Below are 6,653 nucleotides of genomic sequence, written 5' to 3' on the forward strand. Positions count from 1 at the left end.
CCCCATAGAGCCCCATAGACCCCCATAGGACCCCATAGAGCCCCATAGACCCCCATAGACCCCATAAGGCTCCATAGAGCCCCATAGAACCCAATAGGACCCCATAGAACCCCATAGGACCCAATTGGATCCAATAGGACCCCATATAGACCCCATAGCCACCCATAGAGCCCCATAGACCCCTATAGACCCCATAGACCCCCATAGAACCCCATATATACCCCATAGACCCACCATATTCCCAGTGCTATAACCCAGCACCAATAGGATCCCGTCGGGGCACCCGCTCTTCAAGTAATGCTGGCTCCCCATAGGGAAGAATAGGACGTCCCCCACTTCCACCTCGAAGCTCAGGCTCTCCCCATTCTCCAACACCAGGCCGGCCTGCATTCGCATATTCATGAGCTCATTAAGCCTCATTTGCATCCCACCCCCCTATATCCCCTATATATAATATAGGGCCTTACCTTGCCACAGCCTTGGAGGATGTAAGCCAGCTCGTTAGCGTTAAGATGATAATGGGGTTGGCCAAGTTCATTAGGGAAGATCCTTAGGGTGGCTATGGTGAGAGGATCGGGGTGCTGCAATGAGTTATATATAGGATCATATAGGGTTATATAGGTTTATATGGGGGTCTATGGGGTCCTATGGGGGTCTATGGGGCTCTATGGGGCTCTATGGGGGTCCTATGGGGGGTCTATGAGGGTCGTAGGGGTTCTATGGGGTCCAATGGATCACTATTTGGCAGCTATGGGGGCTAATGGATCGCTATTTGACAGCTATGGGGCTCTATGGGGTTCTATGGGGGGTTATGGGGTCTATGGGGCTCTATGGGGCCCATTGGCCTCTATGGGGTCTAATGGGTCTGTATTTGGCAGCTATGGGGCTCTATGGGGTCCAGTGGAGGGTTATGGGGTCCTATGGGGCTCTATAGGGTCCTATGGGGTGGCTATGGGAGCCTATGGGGTCCTATGGGGCTCTATGGGTCACTATTTGTCAGCTATGGGGCTCTATGGGGGTCCTATGGGGGGGCTATGGGGTCTAATGGATCCCTATGGGGCTCTATGGGGCTCTATGGGGGTCTATAGGGTCCTATGCGGTGGCTATGGGACTCTATGGGGTCCTATGGGGGGTTATGGGGCTCTATGGGGTTCTATGGGGCTCTATGGGGTTCTATGGGGCTCTACGGGGGAATATGGATGACTATTTGGCAGCTATGGGGTCCTATGGGACTCGATGGATCACTATTTGGCAGCTATGGGGCTCTATGTAATCCAACGGATCACTATTTGGCAACTACGCTTTCCAGTGTAACCTAATGGATCACTATTTGGCAACGCTGGTTTCCTATGTCTTTTATTGGCTCACTATTTGGCAACAATGGGCCCCTATGAAAACCAATGACTCCTTATTTGGCACCTATGCATTCCATTGGCTCACTATTTGGCAACCGACCCCTCCAAGGTCCTGGCAGCTTAAAGGCGTTACCTGAAGGAGCGACTGGATGTAAATGAGATTCATTGGTTCCATCCAGGTCCTGGCAGGTCGATACGGAGCCCAGTGGAAAACTCCGCCATTAAATGGTGCCGGAGGGGAACCTAAGGGGGATAGAAAGGTCCTGGAAGGTTAAAGGAAGGGTCCTGGAAGGGGAATATGGGATTATATGGGGGTATTAAGGTCCTGGAAGGGGAAGAATGGGGTCTAATGGGGTCTTATGGGGTCTATGGGGTCTTATGGGGTCTATTAAGGTCCTGGAAGGGTAATGCCATGGAAGGTCCATGCCATGCCCTATAGAATATAGGGGAAATCCTATAGGGTTTTAGGGTAAACCCGCGAGGTAAATGGATTACAAGGTAGGGGAATAAGGGTTAAATGAAGCCATAGAGGAAAAGGAAGGATATTCTTAAAGGTGGAAGAGAGAAAGAGGAAGTGGAAGCAAAACCAAAGGCTGCGGCCTACCTGCACCACGTAGCCATGGACGTTGGCATTAAAATGCCAGTGGGGAACCCGGAGCGCTCCGGGTTTGATCCTGATTAAAGCCAGGCTCATTATGGCTTGATGCTCGTGGAGGCTTTGAGCGAAGATGCGAGCTTCTCGATCCGGATAACGCTTGGGATCCAGCCAGTACATCGCCCATTGGATTTCACCTCCAGGGTAGCGTTGTGGCTGGAAAGGAAATGGGCTTATTCCTTTTCCTCTTCCCCCTCCCCTTCCCCTTCCCATAGGAAAGGAAGAAGATACCCCATAGGACCCTATAGGACCCCATAAGCCCCATAGGACCCCATAAGACCCCATAGGACCCCATAAACCCCATAGGAATCAATAGGAAGCAATAGGACCCCATAGAACTCCATAAGACCCCATAAGACCCCATAGACCCCATAGGACCCCATAGGACCCTATAAGACCCCATAGGACCCCATAAGACCCCATAGGACCCCATAGGACCCCATAAGACCCAATAAGACCCCATAGACCCCATAGAGACCCCATAGAGACCCCATAAGACCCCATAAGACCCCATACACCCCATAAAACCCTATAAGACCCCATAGACCCCATAGTCTCACCCTATATCCTCCTATAGGATGAAGCCGTTAGTGCTGTGTAACTATTGCCTCAGCCGTATGCAAATGAGGGCTGGAGGAGAGCTCTGATTGGTTGAAAGACCAGGAAAAGCTTCGTTTGATTGGTTAATAGGGGGAATTTGGGGCTCCTTCCTTCCCCTTATGGGGTTCTATGGGGTCTTATGGGGTTTATGGGGTCTATGGGGTCTTATGGGGTCTTATAGGATCCTATTGGTTCCTATGGGGTCTTATGGGGTCCTATGGGGTCTCTATGGGGTCTATGGGGTCCTATGGGGTCATATGGGGCTTATGGGGTCTAATGGGGTCCTATGGGGTCTTATGGGGTCCTATGGGGTCCTATGGGGTTTATATGGGGTCCTATGGGGTCTAATAGGGTTCTATGGGGTCTTATAGGGTCCTATTCATTCCTATGGGGTCTTATTGGGTCCTATGGGGTTGTATGGGGACTTATGAGGTTCTATGGGATCTTATGGGGTTCTATGGGGTCTTATAGGGACTTATGGGTTCTATGGGGTCCTATGGGGTTTATGGGGTCTTTTGGGGTCCTATTGATTCCTATGGGGTCCTATGGGGTCTATGGAGTCCTATGGGGTCTTATGGCATCCTATTGGGTTTAATGGGATCCCATAGGGTTCTGTTGGGGTCTTATGGGGTCCTATTGGTTCCTATGGGGTTCTATGGGGTCCTATGGGGTCCTCTTGAATCCTATGGGGTCCTATGGGGTCTTATGGGGTCTTATTGGTTCCTATTGGGTCTTATAGGGTTCTATGGGGTTCTACGGATTCCTATTGGTTCCTATGGGGTCTTATGGGGTCCTATGGGGTCTCTTATGGGGTCTCTTATGGGGTTCTATGGGGTCCTATTGATTCCTATGGGGTCTTATGGGATCCTATGGGTTTCTATGGGGTCTTATGGGGTCTTATGAGGTCCTATTGGTTCTTATGGGGTCTTATGGTTTCTAATTATCCTATTGATTTCTATGGGGTTTATGGAGTCCTATGGGGTCTTATGGAGTTCTATTGGGTTCTATGGGGTCCTATTGGTTCCTATGGGGTCTCTGGTGTCTTATGGGGTCCTATTGATTCCTTTGGGGTCCTATGGGATCTTATGGGGTCTTATGGGGTCAATGGAGTCTTATAGGGTCTTTTTGATTCCTATGGAGTCCTATTGGTTTCTATGGGGTCTTATGAGGTCTTACTGGTTCTTATGGGGTCTTATGGCTTCTAATGGGGTCCTATTGATTCCTATGGGGTCTTATGGGGTCCTATTTGTTCCTATGGGGTCTTATAGGGTCTTATGGGGTCTGTGGGGTCCTATGGATCCTATGGGGTCCTTTGGGTATTATAGGGACTTATGGGGTCTTATGGGGTTCTACGGGATCTTATTGGGTTCTATGGGGTCCTATTGATTCCTATGGGGTCTTATGGGGTCCTATTGTTTCCTATGGGGTCCTATGGGGTCTTGTAGGGACTTATGGTTTCTATGGGGTTTATGGGATCCTATTCATTCCTATGGGGTCTTTTAGGGTCCTATGGGGTTCTATGGGGACTTATGAGGTTCTATGGGGTCCTATGGGGTCTCTGTGGGGTTCTATGGGGTCTTATGAGGTCTTATAGGGACTTATGGGTTCTATGGGGTATCATGGGGTCTTATAGGGTCTTATTGGTTCCTATGGGATTCTATGGGGTCGTATTGGTTCCTATGGGGTTCTATGGGGTCTTATGGGGTCCTATTGGTTTCTATGGGGTTTTATGGGGTCCTATTGATTCCTATGGGGTCTTGTGGGGTCCTATTGGTTCCTATGGGGTCTTATAGGGTCTTATGGGGTCTGTGGGGTCCTATGGAGTCTATGGGGTCCTATGGGGTCTTATAGGGACTTATGAGTTCTGTGGAGTCCTATGTGATTCTTATGGGGTCCTATTGATTTTTATGGGGTCCTATGGGGTCTATAGGGTCTTATAGGCTCCATCCCCCCCATATACCCCATATCCCCCGCAATAACACCAGACCCTGTCGCTCTTCCGCCATCTTTATTCTCATCCAACCGCATCCATCATCTCCCCCCTCCCCCCCACCCCCGGCAACACATCGACCCTCGTTAACCCCATAATTAACCCCTTAATTAACCTCTTAATTAATGCCTTAATTAACCCCCCCCCCCCCCATATTAACCCCATCGGAATGAAGGAAGAACAAGACGCCGACCAATCGGGCACCAGCTTTGTTAACGTGTGCGCATTAATTAATTATGCAAGTGAAGGGGGCGTGGCTTTGTCAAACCCCACCACGCCCAACCAACTAACATTGAGACCTCATTAGCATGTGATTATATATTCATGAGCCACTGGTCTGATTTGCATAGCCCCGCCCCATTTCCCGGTCCCTGTTATTAAGTGCTAATGAGGCCTCGATTAATGGATTAATTAATTAATGGCAGCTCATTAATTAATTAATCATTAATTAACTAATTAGGGGGGGACGGAAGTCGCTCCGTCGTCGATATGGACCTGGAAAGAGAAAAGATAGAGCTAATTAGGGTTAATTAGCCTAATAATTAATAATCAATTAATAATTAATTAATCATCTGTCATGGTTTTGTAATTTTGTAATTTTGCTATCAGTATTCCACATCATAACATCATGTCAAGTAGAATACTAACAGAAGATACTTCTGTTGAATGTGCAGTCCACAGAAGAAGACTACGTATCCCAGAGAACAACAGGGGTAACAATAAGTCACGGGACCAGGACTCTATATAATCTCGTTCCCAGGCTGGAGTGCCCTCCTTCTTCTCTCGAACTTCTCAGAGAGTGGGAAGCGTTCCAGCCGTGTCGCCTAGAGTTCACAGTAGGCCTCTCGGTTTTCGGGGACTCTCTCTCTTTGTTTCGTTCGATTTGTTAGCCTCAATTATATTATATTGTGTTATCTTGTATTTCGGTATCATATTTAGTAAAATAAGTTTTTCCTCCTTAGATTATCGCTGTTTTATCCCACTCCCTTTTTTCCCCCTCCTTTCCGGGCCCCGGGGGGGGGGCCCACGGGGTGGCTTCCCCTGTCACGAGCATAGGTAAATCTAAGTAACCCGTGACAGATTTTTTGGTGGAGAATGCGGGCATAGAGCTTTTTAGCTTTTAGAACGACTCTCTCTTTACTCTTAAAGAGCTTCGTTAGGGGAGTGTTATCTTTTCATAGCTGCTCACGGAGAACATGACCTTGAAATACCAGACAAATTGTCAACATTAAGGGCTGCTGTACATTCTCAGCATTGCTATCTAACTTTTGTGTAGAAAACAAAGGGATTTCTTTCTCCCTTAGAGCAAAGCTAGCTAGCTCTGACTTTTACAGAGCCTGCCAGCTATGAATCCACTCTTCATCCCAGTTGCTCTGTTTAAGGGATTGAAAGCAATTATGATCTTCTTAAAGTATTGGTCAACTATTAACACCATAATTTGGTGTTGTGGAATTGTGCAGGTATATAGCCTAATAAGGTGGATACTGATGGAGACACCTGCCTGGTACTTTTACGAGATGTGGTATGGTCAGAATTTTGGCACCTACACCCCAGATGGAATTGTGAATCTTACAAACACTTGCATCCCAGATGGAACAGGCAATTTTACAAATACTTGCATCCCAGATGGAACAGGCAATTTTACAAACACCACCATGTTTAATTCATTGTACAGGCTAAAAAAACCCTTTTTATTTAGGTTGTACTCTCAGATTTCCACACGCTTCTCAATAACTGAGATAGGGTTCATACTTGCATTCATGTTATCACTATCAATGCATGCATATATGTTCCTATGCATTCGTTCTATGCGGAAGTCTCCTCCAGAGCCAGAGAATGATGACTGGCAGGGAATATGGAAAGGTTTAGGAAAAGTCTTAGAAGCATGGGGACCCGCAGTGTCATGGGATTTCACTCTTGAACACCTAAGTGACCCTAAGAAATTAAGTGAGTATTTGGGTCAGAGATCTAAGGAGGTAAACCTTATGTGGGGTTTGGCTTATGCATACCGTGCTTTGTATCATACTATTCTGGAGAAAGAGAGTTTCCGATC

General features: G+C 47.6%; 1 long non-coding RNA gene across 1 annotated transcript; it reads right to left on the reverse strand.

The window, feature by feature from the left end:
* Nucleotides 1-236: 236 nt before the first annotated feature.
* LOC146756693 (uncharacterized) lies at nucleotides 237-1,592 on the reverse strand. The gene is made up of 3 exons (XR_014937293.1): nucleotides 1,489-1,592; nucleotides 468-581; nucleotides 237-384 (listed from the first exon to the last, which is right to left on the reverse strand). It is a non-coding gene; the product is annotated as an uncharacterized LOC146756693 (long non-coding RNA).
* Nucleotides 1,593-6,653: the final 5,061 nt, after the last annotated feature.

This window comes from Coturnix japonica, chromosome 26 (assembly GCF_054131305.1).
Source record: "Coturnix japonica strain WE chromosome 26, WE-NBRP24, whole genome shotgun sequence".
Taxonomy (NCBI): Eukaryota; Metazoa; Chordata; class Aves; order Galliformes; family Phasianidae; genus Coturnix; species Coturnix japonica.